We start from the raw sequence: 18,850 nt of genomic DNA, 5'->3' as shown, positions 1-18,850 counted from the left end.
GCTGCATCATCTGTGACTGTGAAAGTTTGAGAGATTAAACATGAATAATATTTACCAGAAACATCCATGGATGCTTGACATACATGATTATCTTACAAAAGTGAGGTTCTTGACCCAATCTGAGTATGTGGTTCAGCATCATCTGCAACTGAACATCCTGCCAAGTCAACACGCAGACAGGCAGCAGCGGGCAGGAGGCGCCTGAGAGAGCGGGCGGCCCCAGGCTGTCCCCCAGCCCACGCCTCAATGGGCAGCTGAGTCCCGGCCTTTGGTATTGCCTGGTTTTACACTGGGGATTAGTTCTCCTTTGTCTTATAAATAGCCAAACACATGCCTGGGTTAGCTGTTAATCCATGGGGCTGGCTCTGAGATTTCAGAATCATGTCTAGCTCAGTCTGAGCTGATAGCACACACCACACAGCGACCCAAGTGAAAGGAACACAAAACTCGAAGCACAAGTCCCGTTTTGAGGCTGTTGCCTGGCTCTGAGGCCCAATCACAGAACGGAATAGGCTGAGAACAGGCCCCGGGAAGCATCCTGGTACCTATCATTCCCTATCGCCCCCTCCGGCCACAGGCCCTCCCACAGGGGAAGGTGGCACCGTTCCCAGGTAATTCTTCTCTGCAATAAACTTCTCCCATTTGGTCAGGCGGTTTCAGGGCCCAGAGAGAGGGAGGGAAGGTGACAGGGATCAAGAACAGGACTGGAGCACAGGAGGGTGGGCTATAATTACTAAGAAATAAGAAAGGACTAAGATTGCAAAAAGAACCCAGCGGTGTGGCTCAGGGGTTGAGTGGCGACCCAAGAACCAAGAGGTCACTGGTTCGGTTCCAGGTCAGGGCACATTCCCTGGGTTGTGGGCTTCATCCCATGGTGGGGGGCATGCAGGAGGCAGCCGATCAATGATGTTTTTCTCTCATCCATGTTTCCATCTCGCTTGCTCTCTAACAATCAATAAAAACGTATTTTTAAAAAAGATTGTGAAGAGAGCTAGGCCACAAAATCGCGAACAACTGGCAAACAGGCTGCCTCCTCAGCAAAGGAAAACGCACGGCTCTTTCTGTGCATCCAGTTTGAGACGAGCTTTAGGAAGAGGTCCTGCCATTGCAAACTTGATGCAAATTATAAACAGTGAGCTGGACACAGTCCAGAGGCGGGGAGTCCAAAGTCAACCGTAAACAAATGGGCCAAACAACCACCCAAGCGTCTAAGTTAAGGGCACATTTATTTCACTCTCAAATTTTCGTTTTAGTTGGTTGAGCTCAAGGTCACAATGTCTTGAGAAAAGCTCTCGGGTGTCAGTCCCCGCAGGGCCACTCCCGGAAGGAGGTGAGAAGCAGGAAAGATTTGCTCAACTAAAGGTCCTGGGAGACAGCACTGTTTGGGCCTTTTGTTTTTTTTGGCTTCTAGCTCAGAGGCTGGCGCTTCTGCCCTAACGCCCATCTTGGGCGGGCGGGGGGGCGGGGGGAGCAGGAGGGCCCCAAATGCTCCCTCCCCACCAGGTTGGGGTCCCACTCCACCGGTGCTGTTGGCAGATTCCAGCTTGGTTTTCCTCCAGAGCCCAGGTCACAATAACTGCCACGAACTGAAGACCTACTGTGCACCACATCTGGAATCCATATGACTACCTTGGGAGGAGATTGTGTTATACTCATTTTAGAGATGAAACTAAGGCTTAGGAATATGACTCACTCAACATCACATGGTTTGTAGAACGGGTGAGTAAGAATTTGCACCTGCAGAGATTTAAAAATTATGTCCACAAAGTCTTTAGTGCTCTTCCCTTCAAAAGGCGGGACCCAATTCTCTGCCACTTCAGTGTGGTTGCACTTGGTTGCCGGCTTCTAGAGAATGTAATGCCGGTGACACCGGAGGTTAGGACAGCAAAGAAGCTGGGGCTTCCTCCTCTCTTCCTCTCAGATCATTAGCTCAGGGGAAGCCGGCTGTCACACTGTAAGGCAGCCCTATTGAGAGGCCCAGGTGGCATGTGACCAGCCGAGCGAGCCATTCTGGAAGCAGATCTGCCAGCCCCAGTCGAGCCTTCAGATGATGGCAGCCGTGGGCAGCATCTTCACCTTGACCACAATCCACACGAGACTTTGATCTGAGCAGGGACCACCCAGCTAAGCTGTCCCCCGATTCTTGACGCACAGGAACTGTGAAATAATAAATGGCTATTGTTTCAAACTGCTAAGTTTTGGGATGATTGGTTACACAGCATAAGTAACTAACACAGCACCCAGGCCTGTGCTCATCCCATCAATGGCTGCTGCCTCCAAAATAATGGAATGAGGTGACTATTTCTTTTTGGAAGACTGAGAGGAGCTGGCCTTGGATGGAAGGCGGGGGAGTTTAAGAGGATAAAGGTGAGGGATAACCATGAAGGTAGCAGCAGGAGAGTCATGCCTAAGGCAGGTCTGAGTCCCAGAAGGTTGGAGGGGTGGCAGCCAAGGAGACTGGGAGCCAGTTGCCAAGAGCTGAGGCAATGAAGACCCAGGCATCTCCTCCCTTCTGATCACTCAGGGGCTGGTTTCCACCGGAGCCCCCAGGTCACAGGGCAGGAGAGAGTTCTGAGTGGGCGGTGAGGGGGCAAGACCTTCAGAGGACTCTGCACAGAGGCAGTGTCTGCCCCTCCCAAGGCCCTGCTGAGGGCAGGCTCCTGCAGATGGGGGACAGTGGAAGAGTGCGTTCCGCTACCCACACAGGTTCAGCTCCAGCAAGCAGATTTGAGCCATTCTTCCAAGACACAAAATTACTGATACTGTTGTGTTTCTTTCATAATCTTCATTCCAAAAACATACTGTAAACCCTTCCCCTCCATAAACCTTCTACACACAAATTCAAATCTGATATCAAGTCTTTGAATGTTAACAGGTTTATTCTTTTCTTAAAGTTTGAATAAATACATCTTTACACACAGAGAAGCTGGTAAAAAGTAACCCCTTCCTGCTTTGTTAAAAATAAAACTCATCCATAAAACTTTCTGGCCAAACTCCCGAAGCAAGAAAACATCGAATTTCTACACTACAGCCATTTTTGGGGTACGTGTGTGTTTTCCAATCCATACGACTCATTCAGGCCTGCCTGAGCAAAGGGAAAACTAAGACCACGAAGGGAAAAAGAAACACATGCCTCTTATATATGTTGAAGACAAGTAGCTGTGAAAACAATCAATGGTTCATAGGATAACAGTTCTCAATTGTTGGGGTCCAGCCCCAGCAGGTCCAGGGGTTCCCAAAGGTGTGGACGGAGTCGGTGAAGAAGGAATGACACGGGGGCTATGTTCAGGTGATCATCATAGCCGGGTTCTCTTGTCAGGGTCTCTAGCCAGGTTCTGTCTTTTATTGTCTTATTACATCTGTATTTATACCAGTTGATTTTAATCCTGTCAATTTCTATTCCAAAGGTTAGGGCGTTTCTTATCTCCATTCCAGGGAGTAAAGATTATGTAGCTTAAGGGGGATTGTTCATAGTTAAAGTGATTAACTACCCACCTGGCATTTAGTTAAGGGGTTTTATTCCCTCCCTAACTTCAGGGAAAAATCCCTACCTGGGGAAACAACCTTTCTCAGAGAGGTGACCTTGGTTAAAACACATAGTGCCAAGAAGGTGAGCAAACATATTAAGAACAGTATGCCATATATGCCAGGTCCCTTGAAACATACACTGTGCAAATGTTTCTTCCCTGCAGCGACTGTGTCAAGCAGCAAGGATGGACCGACTTCCGGCAGCATATAGTTTACCTGTAACCAACAGCAATTGTCACGGTAATAAATCATTCAAAGACCATCGGCCTATGGAGGCATATCTACAGCAACAAAAGAAACATGTAATTAGCTCTTCTAAATAAGCCAAGAAGAGGAAAAGTTCAGTATAAATGAATACTTGAAGATTCTACAGGCAAGAATGAGTCAACTCAAAAAACCCACCATAAAGTATTATAAACATGGGTTTCAGGAGAGCAGGCCTAGAGAAGCTACTCCTAACTAAATGCAGGAGGTACCCAGCAAAGAAAAACAAGCCACTCCCTTTGGGGAGAATTAGTAGGAGATCAATACTAACAAAGATAAAGGAAGATGGCGTAAAAGGCAGATTTAAAATCGATCTTTGACATGAGGATGATTTTATTTCGTGCATCTTAAGAATGTCTTGTGTTCTTCTCGAGAGACGTAGGAAAGAAGCCATGCGCATAAAATTGGGATTACATGCCACGGGAGGGACTTTGTCAAAGGTTTGCCCCCAAAGGGCTTTTTCAAAGAGGTTAAGGACCTGCTCTAACTGCCGTCCAAATCGATGTTCTCAACCCACAGGAGAAGACATCACCTCCTCCCAAAGCAAACCCCACCGACAGACTTCACGTAGACGCCTTCCACTTCGGCCTTTTTTTCAGTTTAATTTTTCCTACTGGAACGTTCGGAGTGGACGAGAAAAGGAGACAGATATGCAGGTAAAAAAGAACCTCGTCAAGCCAGGCAGAGTATATGGCAAAGACCAACAAAAGAAAAGCTGCAAGCAGGTTTCTGCAAACACAGTAGACGCTTCCTCCCTGGATGACAAATGAGCACCTGGTCCCGGCCGGGATGCGGAGGCAGCTGGCGCGCCTGAGCAGCGCAGATGCGCCTCTCGTGTCCAGGGGATGATGAATAGCGACTGCTTATCAGGCCACGGACAGAGCCAGCCAGCCAGCGGCTGCAAAGGCACCTTCAGAACCAGCCCTTCAGACACTGGAAATGGAGAGTCGGCCAGAGATGAACATGCACCCATATTACGTGTGAAAAGAGAAGTTTTAAGAGGGGCACTGAGTTCAGCGCTTTTATTTTAGAGACACATCCACTCTGGCCGGCGCTTCTTTGGCCAGAAAGGTCACCTTGGGCTGCAACACAGCTGAGGTGGCTGGACAGCAAAGAGCGGCTGAAAACTGTCTGAAATAGTTAACGTGGTGGCTACACGCAGGCAGAAGCTGCTGCAGGTGCAGCGTCTAAGGCTGCTTCATCCCAACAGGGTAACCTGGACAACAATAAGGTCAAGTCCAGCTTCTCTTAGAAAGCTGGGAGAGCCCTAGACAGTTTGGCTCAGTGGATAGTGCGTCGGCCTGTGGACTGAAGGGTCCCGGGTTCGACTCCGGTCAAGGGCATGTACCTGGTTGCAGGCTTGATGCCCGTCCCTGGTCAGGGTGTGTGCGGAGGCAACCAATGGATGTGTCTTTCTCACATCGATGCTTCTCTCTCTTCCACTCTCCCTTCCACTCCCTTCCACTCTTTAAATATCAATGGAAAAATATCCTCAGGTGAGGATTAATGGAAAGAAGGAAGGAAGGAAAGAAGGAAGGAAGGAAGGAAGGAAGGAAGGAAGGAAGGAAGGAAGGAAGGAAGGAAGGGAGGGAGGGAGGGAGGGAGGGAGGGAGGGAGGGAGGAAGGGAGGAGAAAGCAGAAGGAATATCGTGGTTGGGGGCAGGAAGAGAGAGAGAGAGAGAGAGAGAGAGAGAGAGACCCCCAAACCTGCTACGATAAAGGAAAACCCTCCATGGCTCCACAGCCTCTCCCTGGGCCCCACAGGAGAACTCGGCCACGTCTCGGAAGGAGGCTCCTTAGAAGGACATTCAGACACTGTTTTCCATGCTGGGGTCCCCTCTGCTCCCCCTCCCCGGAGCTCCCGGCACTGCTTACCAGGAAGAACAGGTTCTAGCTCCGAAGAACCTGTAAGTAGAGACAGTAATCGATGCAGTTGCCATAGTTGGGGAAGAACAGAAGTGCACTTTAAAAGGAGACTTCCTTTCCCGCCTTGCTACCATAAGGACTAAATGGAAGAAGATACAAATAAAAGGGGAGGAAAACGTTTTTCAATTATTAAGAAAATAGGGAAAAAAACCCAAATGCATGGGGGGAGCCATGCCCCAAACAAACCCAGAAAATATTACCTATCTGTCCTCAGAATAAAAATGGTGTTCAACGCAGACGTTAAAGTGCTCCCATCTTTTAATGGAACACGTTGACCAGTTCCAAGTTTTAAGAAATTCTTGAACACACGGTACACACCCAAATAGTGAGGAGCAGCACGCCCCTGTCCGAGGCCTCACCTGTTGGTGACGTCACCAGGAAGGAACCTTGCTTCCAGAAGGAAATTGCAGCGGCTGACTTAATAAATAGCATCGGTCAGTAGCAGTCCTAGAACACAGAGACACAGCATTATGCCCAAGCCACTCACTTACAGAAATCTTAAGAATGGAAATTTAATTTCTAATGTCTAAATACCTTCACAGGAGCAAATATCCATATATTAGTCCAAGCCCACGAAACCCACCCGCCTAGGATCTGATCTGCAAGCACTTCCAGTGTGAAGTGCAAGGTGTAACAATGAACGGCTGACTTGCTGTCGGTAGGCCTGGGAGCTCATGCTGGGATGTAGGAGGGCTGATTTAGAGTTTGCCACCAGAGGCGTATGTGCCTCGTATTTTCTCCCTAGTAAAAATATTTCTCTTTAACCAAAAATAAACTCCAGTGAGCCTCTTATCAGGGAGGGAGCATTATTAAGGTTGTAAAGCAATAAAAAGAAGCCCGGAATATTAGCAAAAAGTGTTGAATGTGCTGACATTCTGTGTGTAAGATGAGTTCACTAGGAAGAATTCACTCTGAGGTTTTGCTTAATTTACCTGTCTCCCAACACAGGCTTTGAAAAATTCCTCTAAGTGCCACAGCTTTATAAGGGACATGATTGGATGGTTCCATGAGATTTTTTTACTGCAGTACCTCCTTAGGTTATCCCCCTCCCTCCCAAAACCAACCAATTTAGAACCGCCAAACCCAGCAGAGTTGGCCAATCAAACTAAAACTTCCCATTAAGACACCAACAATGTGGTAGCTAATTATTTTTTTTAAAAACATTACATTTGCCGAAACCGGTTTGGCTCAGTGGATAGAGCGTCGGCCTGCGGACTGGAGGGTCCCAGGTTCGATTCCGGTCAAGGGCATGTACCTGGGTTGCGGGCACATCCCCAGTGGGAGATGTGCAGGAGGCAGCTGGTCGATGTTTCTCTCTCATCGATGTTTCTAACTCTCTATCTCTCTCCCTTCCTCTCTGTAAAAAATCAATAAAATATATAAAAAAAATAAAAAATAAAAAAATAAAAACATTACATTTATGTTTGGATAAAATCAAGCAAGTAATAAAACGCATTCCTTAATTAATCTTTAAAAAACAAATACCTACGGCCTAGCCAGAGTGGCTCAGTTGGTTGAGCATCATCTGTGCACCGAAAGGTTGCTGGTTTGAGTCCTGGTCAGGGCACATACCTGGGTTTTGGGTTCGAGCCCGTCTGGGTGCATACAGAAGGCAACCAGTGGATGTTCCTCTCTTTCTCTCCCTTCCTCACTTTAAGCATGTCCCCGGGCGAGGATTAAAAATAAAAAAAAGGTAAAAACACCCAAATACTTACTAGCTATGGATGTTTTAAATACCCAAAGTTTACCATTCTGAAGTCTTTGTATTAAATCAAAATCCTTTAACTAACTTTAAAGCTACATTAAGATAATCCTGGAACTCTGGAATGTTATCTCCTGTTACAATTATATTAGTTCTTTAGGAGACCAATCTGGTGTTAGTAGTTTGTTTCCATATCTTTCATTAAAAGAGAAACAAAGAGCCCTGGTCGGTGTGCTCAGTGGTTAGAGCACCAGCCAGAGCACTGAAGGGCCTCAGGTTCGATTCCGGCCAAGGGCATGTACCTGGGTTGCAGGTTCCATCCCCAGCCCCTGTCAGGGCCCATGCAGGAGGCAACCAGTTGATGTGTCTCTCGCACATCAATGTTTCTCTCTCTCCATCCCTTTCACTCTCCCTAAAAAATCAATGGGAAAAATATCCTTGGGTGATAATTAACAACAACAACAACAAAAAAGTGTGAAAAAGTAAAGAAAAGAAACAGAGATACCTCACACCTTGTGATTAATTAATTATTCCAACCGGAGTGTACTTCAGGACAGGACAGGTACTAAATTTAAGGGATGGTCTTATTTTAGGTGTTGTGTAAGCCCCAGATATGTGTGTGTATACACGCACATACACACTTACACAGGTACATTTCACAATGTTGAACTATTAAGTAACTAGTAACAATTAATTGTTAAGTAACTAGAAAATAGAATAGTATTTTTTCTCCCAAACGAAGGTATATACTTTAGACTATGAATGCAACCTAATTTTAAGTAATTACAATGCAAGAATGAAGATTTAACATTGTGATTTATAATTTCACTAGAGGCTTGATGCACGAATTCGTGCAAGAGTAGGCCTTCCTGCCCTGACTGGTTTGGCTCAGTGGATAGAGTATCGGCCTGTGGACTGAAGGGTCCCAGGTTCGATTCTGGTCAAGGGCATGTACCTTGGTTGTGGGCACATCCCCAGTGGGGGGTGTGCAGGAGGCAGCTGATCGATATTTCTCTGTCATCAGTGTTTCTGACTCTCTATCCTTCTCCCTTCCTCTCTGTGAAAAATCAGTAAAATATGTTTTTTAAAAAGAGTAGGCCTTCCTTCCCCCGGCCACGGGCACTATCTTCCCTCTGGCACCTGGGACCCTGGCTTCCCTCACAGCCCAGCTTTGTCTGGAAGGTCATCTGGAAGGACATCTGGTCTAATTATCATATTACGCTTTTATTATTATAGATAATTCCTAAATATGTTACCAGATTTAAAACAAAACCCTTTACTATAATCTGGTAACATTTGAAAAATTTAACATGAAACCAGTGCAGAAACAAATTTTTTAAAGACTACAGACTGAAGATTATACATTAAGTATAATAGTCAGAAGTAGTTATCTTTTTAGGTTTCATAACATAGGCCCAAATAAGTCAGCTTAATTTCTAATTAAAAATTTAAAAGACTCAAGTTTTTCACTGACTGTATTCATCATCAGAGAAATTTTTTGGAGTTTAGGTGAGTCAAGTTTGAGTATTCTGACTTTCAAAAGCAAGGATACTGAAATAAAAACATCTGGAATTACTAGTTTATATATTTTAAGTGTGCTTTATTCTAAATACTTAGAATTTTCAATACCAGTTACTATTAAAAAATACCTTCAAAACATTTATCACTCAAAATGTTTCAAAAGTACTAATTTTATTGTGCTGCCATATGTATTCTTCACATAACATTTTTATGTCAAATACTTTGCAGCTTGAAACAACTTTATTTAATTTGCTACATAAGCATTTAAAAAATTTCGAAGTCTAATTTTCTTCAATATAGTTCATGTTTGCCAGGCACAAAAGCAACGTTTCATGTGGTATCTCAATTGGTGAATGAAAAGATTTATACATTCACTCCCATGTTGATAAAACTTTTGCATTCAGTCAGTAAAAATAAATTATCAAGGATAAAAGTTTTAGCTGTGTCCAGTGGAGTTATGGGAGACAATAGGCCTCTGATTACTTGGTAAAATGGCACAGTCGTGAGTAGCATACTTTTCTGGTATTTCAATGGTATTGTGTTTGAGAAAAAGAAAACTGCTCCAAATGACTTCATAAATAAATAAAATAATACTGCAGTTCAAGGCACAAATGAAACTGCTTCTGACAGTTAATGTAGGTAGGATATGAACAGCTTTGAGAAAAGCACTCACCAAAGAGAAACGTATGTAAAACAAGAGCCTGGTGGACCCATTAGGACGAAGGAGGATCAAAGCAGAGATCAGTTATGACAAAGTAGACGTGATCGCCATTCAAACTACCGCACCTTGATATCTATCCACACATTACCCAGGGCTGGGAAGGTTGGGTTCCAAGGAGGTGCCCTCTGTCTGTTAGGCTGAAGTTTTGGTGTTATCTTCAAGAAAACAGTCACTCGTCCCCAAGAACCAATTCCTGTTTGTAAGAGAAGATTTTCCAACCATAATATCAGCTCTGCTTCAGAGTTGAGGCCAAAGAGCGGAGGGTTGGGAAGGGTATTCTCTGAAGAGTAGGTGTTGGAATTAACGTCCTCAAAATAACCTGTCCTTTCTAGCGGGTAGCGTGTGTGTGTGTGTGTGTGTGTGTGTGTGTGTGTGTGTGTGTGTTTTCAAAAAATTCAAATAACATTCACTTAACATAAAATTCTCCATTTTAGGTGTACAATTCCGTGGTTTTCAGTACATTCACCATGTTGTACAGCCATTACTATGATTTAATTCCAGAACATTTTCATCATTCCCAAACCTCATCACCTCTGCCCATGAAGCAGTCACACCCCATTTCCCCTTCCTACCATCCTCTGGATGTCACTCATCAACTTCCTGTCTCTACGGATTGCCTATTCTGGACATTTCATATAAATGGAATTGTGCGATATGTGACTTCTTGTGTCTGGCTTTGTCCACTTTCACTGGTAGTTTTTAAATCATTCTGAAGGGGTTAGTGTCCCTCATCACAGGGACACCAAACCACAGGTGCTCAAAATTCTCGACCTGCTCCCCGAGTGTATCCTCGAGTCTGCAGACCTCTATATCTGAGGACATCCCAGGTCTCTGCCTTCTGATCACAAGGGAATGGTGGGAATGGGACGTACAAATGATCACTGGAATGTGTGAAGTCTCTGAAGGGGGAGAGCATAACAAAAAACAAGGAGCAACATTTTTGATGCGACTATAATATCTTAACAGGGACATGTGCCTGGGTTAGATTTTTCTTTTGGTAACAGTGTCATTTAACTTATTCTGGGAGACTGGTCACATCAAGCCATTTTGGGTTTTTTTTTTTTAGTATCTCACAGCATTTAATAAGTGTTTCGTAGCGTGTGAAATGCTCTTTAAAAACGGAAGTTAAAATGAGAAACCATGAGTAGGCTGGTTCTTCATCAGATCTCATGTTGACGCTCACAGAAAGATTTGATTTCGGAGCTGTTTCCACAAGTCAGTTCCAGGAGTTTTAACTCAAATTGTCATATACAGGTACTCCAAAAAAGTGAACTTTTCAGGTGTTTGTTTTGTCTGTAGGGTATAGAACAGCGATGGTGAAACTTTTGAGCTCGGTATGTCAGCATTTTGAAATACCCTAACTTAACTCTGGTGCCGTGTCACATATAGAAATTTTTTGATATTTGCAACCATAGTAAAACAAAGACTTATATTTTTGATATTTATTTTATATATTTAAATTCCATTTAACAAAGAAAAATCAACCAAAAAAATGAGTTCGCGTGTCATTTCTGACACACGTGTCATAGGTTCGCCATCACTGGTATAGAAACTCAAAGAATTAAGCATTATGTCTTAGCTTTCAAAAGGTGGGCCAAGTATGGATGTATTGTGTGTGAATGGTGTGCAGAACTATTTAGAAGGCTAAAAATCCTATATAATAAAGGGTAATATGCAAATAGACCGAACGGCAGAACAACCAAAGTGTAATATGCTAATGATATGCTAAGGTTCCTCAACCACTCGCTATGACATGCACTGACCACCAGGGGGCAGTTGCTCCGACCTGCAGGTTAGCTTGCTGCTGGGGTCCAGCCGATCAGGACTAAGTGAGATGGGCCGGACACGCCCTGGAGGCCTCCTGCAGTCCCTCCCTGGCCCGATTGTACACTGGTGGGGTCCCTCAGCCTGGCTTGCACCCTCTTGCAATCCTGGACCCCTCAGGGGATGTTGGAGAGCCGGTTTCAGCCTGATCCCACAGGCCACTCCCCTGCGGAGGGTGCCAGACGCAGGGCTCATGGCTGGGAAGTGCTGCTGCAGCAGTGTGAGCCTCTCCCGATGGGGACTGATTGGGCACGAGCCCATGGTGGGCACAGTGGGGCGAGGATGAGCGGGAGCAGCAGGTAGGAGCTGCAGGTGGCATTGGACTGAGGGTTTCAGCCCGATCCCTTCAGGCCACCCAAAGGGACCCCACCCATGCACGAATTCATGCACCGGGCCTCTAGTATTTGTATAAAATAGGAAGTTGTCATAAACCAAAGGTCTTAGTCTCAGTCTGTCTTTCTCTCATCCACACATAAGGAAAGTCTTTAATTAGTAAACACAGAAACCCTTTAGTAGCTTTTCTATAAAACAAGAGGCCAGAGGTCCCAAAGTTGCAAGATCTTATTTTATAAACTGCTACATTCCTTGTGTCTAGAACAGCATCTGACCTGACTGGGCGCTCACAAATGTCTAGTGTGTGAAGGAACAGATGAAGAAACCTGATGCCTCTGTTTGAACTGTGACAACTGAGTTATCGCTGTGAGAAGCCACTGTGGGGAGGTACTAATGATCACCTCTGGAATGTGTGAAGTCCTTGGCGATTAAGCACAATGGTGATTAAAACGATTACTACCAGGCCTGGCCGGGAATAAGGGCAAACACTGAAACAAGTCCTGACAAAGTCTAATCTCAACTTCAACAGGAGCTTGGTGATGTGTCTGCACTCCACCTGCCTGCGGAAGAAAACAACTATCTTAGGAGGAAGGTAAGGTGCAGAGCCTCTGTGATCTTTAATACACAATGTAGAGTATTCAGTCAAACTTACAAGGCATCCTAGAAAACAGGACCCAATGAATGAAAACGGGAAGAAAATGTACCAGGGCAATAGAAAAAACCATTATGGAATAATTAAGACTTGGGATTTATCAGACAATAACTTTAAAATTAATTTGAGTAATATGTTCAAGAACATTATAGAGTAAAAACATTAAGAATTTCAGCACAGACTTGGAATATATAAGAAAGAGTCAATGAATATTTTAAACTGAAAATACAATACATAACATGGAAATTAAAAGGCATTGGGTCTAGCAGAACAGAGGATAAATGAATTAAAAGACAGGTCAGTGAACATCACACAGAAGAAATAAAGATGGGAAACACAGAAAAGACTGTAAAATACATATGGAACACGGTGAAAGGTTTGGAAGAATCCTAGAAAAGAAGAGAGAAAGAAGGGGTTGGAAAAATTATTTGAATAATTACTGGTTAAGAATTTCCAAAATTAAGGAAGAACCTCAACCAATAGAATCAACAAATTTACAATCCTTACCAAAGATAAAGAAACCACATACATGTATATCATAGTTAAATTGTTAAAAACCAACGGCAAAGATAAAAATATTGAAAGTGACAGGAAAAAAGACATATAACTACAAAGGAGCAATAGTAACACGGATGGCTGACTTTTCCACAGAAATTAAGAAATGGAGTAATATTTTGAAAGTGATGAGCCTAGAATTTCATACTCCAGCAGGCCTGGCAATAAAATAAATACTAAGGAGAGTTCTCCAGCCAGAGGGAAAATAATCCCAGAGAGAAGAAAGGAAAGGCAGGTTGGAATGAAAAACATCAGAACGAGTAAACATGGGTAAAAAAAACTAAATACTGATTCTTTAAAACAGATAGTAATAGTAATAATAATAAAATAATAAAACAATGTGTTGTGAAATTTAAAGTATATATAGACTACAGAGGTAAAATATATGGCAACAATAACACAAAAGGAAGAAGAGGGTAAACAGATTGTGACAGACCAGGTGCTAGGAGCAGGTCCAATGTCGAGCAATAAGAACATTAAAAAGTTCAACATTCAATCCAGTCAATTAATTTGGACCACACTGTTTGAATTCCAAAAATAACATTGGACTGCAAAGGGTTAAGACTAGCCAAGACTATCTGGAAGATCAGTTAGAGGCCTTACATTACCAGATACGAAGACTTTGCCAAAGAGAAGAAATGTATAATAATATATCACACAAAAATATTCATTAATAATATATAAGGAACCCTTAAAAATCAAAAGGAAAAAACAGACAACCCAATAAATGTGGCAAAGTGACTTAATGGCACTTAACAAATGAGAATATACTAATGGCTAATCCTATATAATAAAAGGCCAATATGCAAATTGTCCAAATGGTGGAATGACTGGTCACTGTGATGCTCACTGACCACCAGGGGCAGACGCTCAATGCAGGAGCTGCCCCCTGGTGGTCAGTGTGCTCCCACAGGGGGAGCACCACTCAGCCAAAAGCCGGGTTCAAGGCTGGTGAGCACAGCGGTGGTAGCGGGAGCCTCTCCCACCTCCACAGCAGTGCTAAGGATGTCCGACTGCCGGCTTAGGCCCGCTCCTCGGAGGGAGCAAGCCTAAGCTGTCAGTTGGACATCCCCCAAGGGCCCCCGGACTGTGAGAGGGCACAGGCCAGGCTGAGGGACCCCCCACACACAAATTTCGTGCACCGGGCCTCTAGTAAAATATAAAAAGGCGTTCCACATGTCATCACTTCTCAGAGAAATGCAAATTAAAAGCACAATAAAATACACACTTGCCAAAAATGGCTAAAACTACAATGAAATACAACCTTCACACAATGGTCAAAACTAATAAGGCTGATGGTACCAAGTACTGATGAGGATGTGGAGCAACTGGAAATCTCACACTTCTTGGTGGGAGTGTAAGTTGGTACAACCACTGTTGAAACTACTTGGCAATATCGTCTATAGCTATATACACATCCATGACTTAGGAGCTTCATTGTTATGTATAAACCTAAGAGAAATGAGTGCACATGTCCATTCAAAATATGTAGAGTGGGGCAAAAGTAGGTTTATAGTTGTATGTCTATGAAACACAGTTCATTCTCATATTATTATTTATTATTGTATTATTTTTCATACAAATAACTGTAAACCCACTTTTGCTCCACCCTGTATATATGAGTGCTCATGGCAACTCTAGACATACAAGCTAAAAATTATAAACAGCTCAAATGTTCATCAATAGTAGAATAAGTTGTGATACACTCATCTGATAGAATACTACACAGTTAAGAAAAAGAGCAAAATGTTATTTCTATATGCAGCCACGTAGATGAATTTTACACTCATAATGGTGGCCCAATAAAATCAGACACAAAGACTACAGACTGTAGAGTTCCATTTACAGAAAGGTCAAGAACAGGCAAAGCGAATCTATGGTAACAGAACAGTGGTTATGTCTGAGTACGCACTGGGAGCCGCATCTTGATCTGCATGATGGTTACATAGGTGCATGCATACATGTGCAAAAACTCATTGAGCTGTCCACTTAGGATCTGTGCACTTTTCATGTTACACAGAAATACAATTAAAAAACATAATCACTACCTATCTGTCGTCTTAGTGCTCCACTTAGGCCACAGAATATGAGGTGTGGCTGAAGGCAGTAGGAAAAGCTGAGGAGTGAGTAGGGAAACAGAGAGAAAGTGATCACATACGCCTCCCAGAACAAAAGAACCACCTCACAAGGCCTGTACAGACGTGTTCAGGAAGCTCACAGAGCAGACAGAATTTTTAAACACAGATTTATCTGTATGGCCCTAGAAGTGGCATTGTTGTAAAGTAGGCCTATGTTTGTACCAAATGCTCACGTCTCAGAGTTGGAAGGTTGCTCGTCTCAGATTGCTTTTTTTGTCCCAACATAATTTTCATCCCGTTTTCCTTTCTCTGTCTCCATCCAGTCTTCATCTCTCTGATCTTAATTACAACCTCTAAATGTTAGTCAAAGCATGGCTATGTTAAGAAGTGGTGAGTGACTTATTTCACTTCTTGGGATATATTCCTAGAAGTGGGATCACTGGGTCAAATGGGAGTTCCATTTTTAGTTTTTTGAGGAAACTCCATACTGTTCTCCACAGTGGCTGCACCAGTCTGCATTCCCACCAGCAGTGCAAAAGGGTTCCTTTTTCTCCACATCCTCTCCAACACTTGTTGTTTGTTGATGAAATAAGCCAGTCAGAGAAAGATAAATACCACATTATCTCACTCATTTGTGGAATATAGTGAACAACATAGGCTGATAAACAGGGACAGATCCAGAGACAGAGAAGCAGCGATCAGGCTGTCAAACCTCAGAGGAAAAGTAGGGGAGGGTGGGGGTAAGGGGGAGAGATCAACCAAAGGACCTGTATGCATGCACATAAGCATAACCAATGTACGCAAGACACTGGGTGGGTGGGCAGTGAGGGCATGTGCCGGGGGGTAGGGGAGGCCGTGGGAAGGTCAATGGGGGAAAAAAGAAGACAAATGTATTACTATTTGTAATACTTTAAACAATAAAATAAAATTTTAAAAAAATAAGTGGTGAGTGAGATATCATTGTGTGTTACATTAATGTGTGTGGCCATACAGCTGGACCACAGCAGCAGCAGCAATGAAAGAGAAAGTATGACTGTGCAGGTAGCGAAGACGACGCAGTGGGTGGGAACAGCATTCATTTGAACTGTGGCTTGACTGCACTTTTAATTTACACAGTTACTGTACATAGATTATTGCAGCAAGCATCATGCTCAACAAGGTTTCATCCCACACCTAAGGATGCACACCATTTTAGACGGGATACCAGCTATACATTAAAATGTCAGTCTTTTAAAATTTCCTCCAAGTATGTTCATATGTGGTTTTCTCTTTTTAAAAAAAAATTCACGTCAGTAAACTTTTTAGGGATATTTTCAAAATTGCACTACTAAAGAATTACCGCCTTTAACTTTACATATAATGTAGCACCTTTATAGCTCCCTTTAGATTAATCAAAGGAATGATAATTATCATACATTTAATCTCCCCTTTTACCAGTATTTATAATTTGAGCAAATAGGATGGTACTATACTACCTAAAATAAACTGTTGTGAACAATCAAATGTCTACCACAGCAACAGGTCTTAAATGAGAATTATCCCATGTCCACTCCTGCAAAATAGTGCACATTTCACATGACCAGCCTCTTTGAAAGTTAACAATAAAACTGCAGCTAAGAATGTCAACTTCCTCAATCTTGACTGGATTTTAAAACAAAACAAAACCAACAAAAATAATTATTTTCCAATCCATCTACAAGCAGAAATGCCAGAAAATAAGTCTATACTACTCGGTTCATACAATTGAAATTTCCTTTCCTAAGTCATGACATCTTTTTGTTCTGTTTTTGTCTTTTAAAATACAGGACTTCAAAACATAAATGAAAAAGATAACAACTGCTCAAGATGGGAAGGAACAAGAAGGAAAATGGAATGTTCTCTTAGTGAAGAGGCAAATGGTGTAAAACTGTGCAGATTGAAAGTGTTATGCAATGGAAAAGAATAATGGGAACGACATAATGCTAAATATCACCCCGGTCTCCTGTGTCCGGAGAAAAGTTGCTGTATTAAATGCTAACTCAACCCATGTGAGGTATTTCTCCTTGTGATTACATAAGCAACACTCTAACTAGAAAAATAGTGCATGTCCTTCCACCTGTCCCTGCAGAAATACAGCAGGAAAACGAGGCCTGATGATCAACCACCAAGAATCCTGTCTCTTAATCCAAGTCTCCTTCTAAATATTAGCTCTTTACCGCGTGCTCCTAAGCAATAATGGAAAGGAAATGGCTGGCTATCAATAGTATCTATTTTGGCCTGGTCGGCATGGCTCAGTGGTTGAGCATCAGCCTATGAACCAGGAGGTTCCATTCCCGGTCAGGGCACATGCCCAGGTTGTGCGTTCGATCTCCAATGTGAGGTGTGCAGGAGGAGGCAGCCAATCGACGATTCTCTTTCATCATTGATGTTTTCTTTCCTCTCTCTCCCTCTCCCTTCCTCTCTGAAACCAATAAAAATATAAACTAGTATATTAAACAACAACAACAAATGAGATGAGGCACGTGAAACTGCTTCATAAACATTTGGTTAAACTGTAAAATGTTTGCACCTGGCTATAAAGCAAGTCAGGTTCCTGGGCTGAAGAAACTCCAAGGAGGCTAGTCACTAGGGAGAGGAAGCTGGGCGTTACTATGTGACATCATTACCCAGCAACCACAGTGACCGTTTCTGGACTGGGCTGGGCTGGGCTATGGGCCGCATTTTGCACCATGGGGTCTTGGCAGTGTTGGCTGTGATTTGGTAGGGTGTCGCTCCGGGGTGGTGGCGGGGCCTGTGTCCCACTTTGGGGAAGCCGAGTGTTGCTTTGTGGGCACCAGGTCCGTGGTGTTTATTTTTAAATGGCCAGTACGTGTCATGGCAGCTCCTGCGTTGAGCGTCTGTCCCCTGGTGGTCAGTGTACGTCATAGCTACCGGTTGGAAGGATGGACACTTAGCCTTTTACATGTATATACAGATATTTCATTATGTTACAATAAATCATCTATAAGATGGTTATTTTGATATAGTGTAAGTGGTATATCAGAATTTCCTTTTTCACTTAGATCTTAAAAGAATATTAGAAGTGTGATAACACAAACATCCAATTAGGTTCTTATTATTAGTCACTGGGAAAACACACAAAATAATCAAGTGTTCTAAGGCATGTATAGGGCCAATAATTTAGAAATTTTCACCATTTTGAGGTACCATGATTTTAATAAATATAATAACAACTGTTTGAAATGGGGGCAAGGTGAACAAACAAACAATAAATTGTAGACTTTTATAAACTATTTGAGAACGTATTTTTTAAAATGATATACAAAAGGAATTTACTTATTTAAAAAAAGTCACTGCTATCCAAGTAAGTTTCTTAAAAAAATAACTTACCTTATATTTAAAATGTAGCCATTTATACAGTTCTTGAAGAAATTAGCAGTAATATAAAAAAAATTAAAAGGCAGTTTTTCAGGGTTAAATGAATCTGCAACTCCAAAACAAACAGGCATGTTGAAATTAACTCAGGAAACATGACTTTCTGTTCCAGTGGGTCAGTAGTTTATTATTTTATAGAGGTTTGGAAGAATTAATGAATATCAAAATAGTAAATTTAACTCACTCAGCCATAGGATCTGGCACAGTAATTAGAAGAAAGTGGTCTTTCAAAATTTCTTGCCTCTATTACTTTCCTTTTCTCAATCTTGCCTCTCACTTAGCCATACATAGTTGTAAAAGATACGCTCTGAGCCAGAATTTGTGATGGCATG

Source organism: Myotis yumanensis, unplaced genomic scaffold, assembly GCF_028538775.1.
Source record: "Myotis yumanensis isolate MYYU_CA2020_CCGP unplaced genomic scaffold, mMyoYum1.0.hap1 SCAF_1, whole genome shotgun sequence".
Taxonomy (NCBI): Eukaryota; Metazoa; Chordata; class Mammalia; order Chiroptera; family Vespertilionidae; genus Myotis; species Myotis yumanensis.
This window is presented reverse-complemented; position numbering follows the sequence as displayed.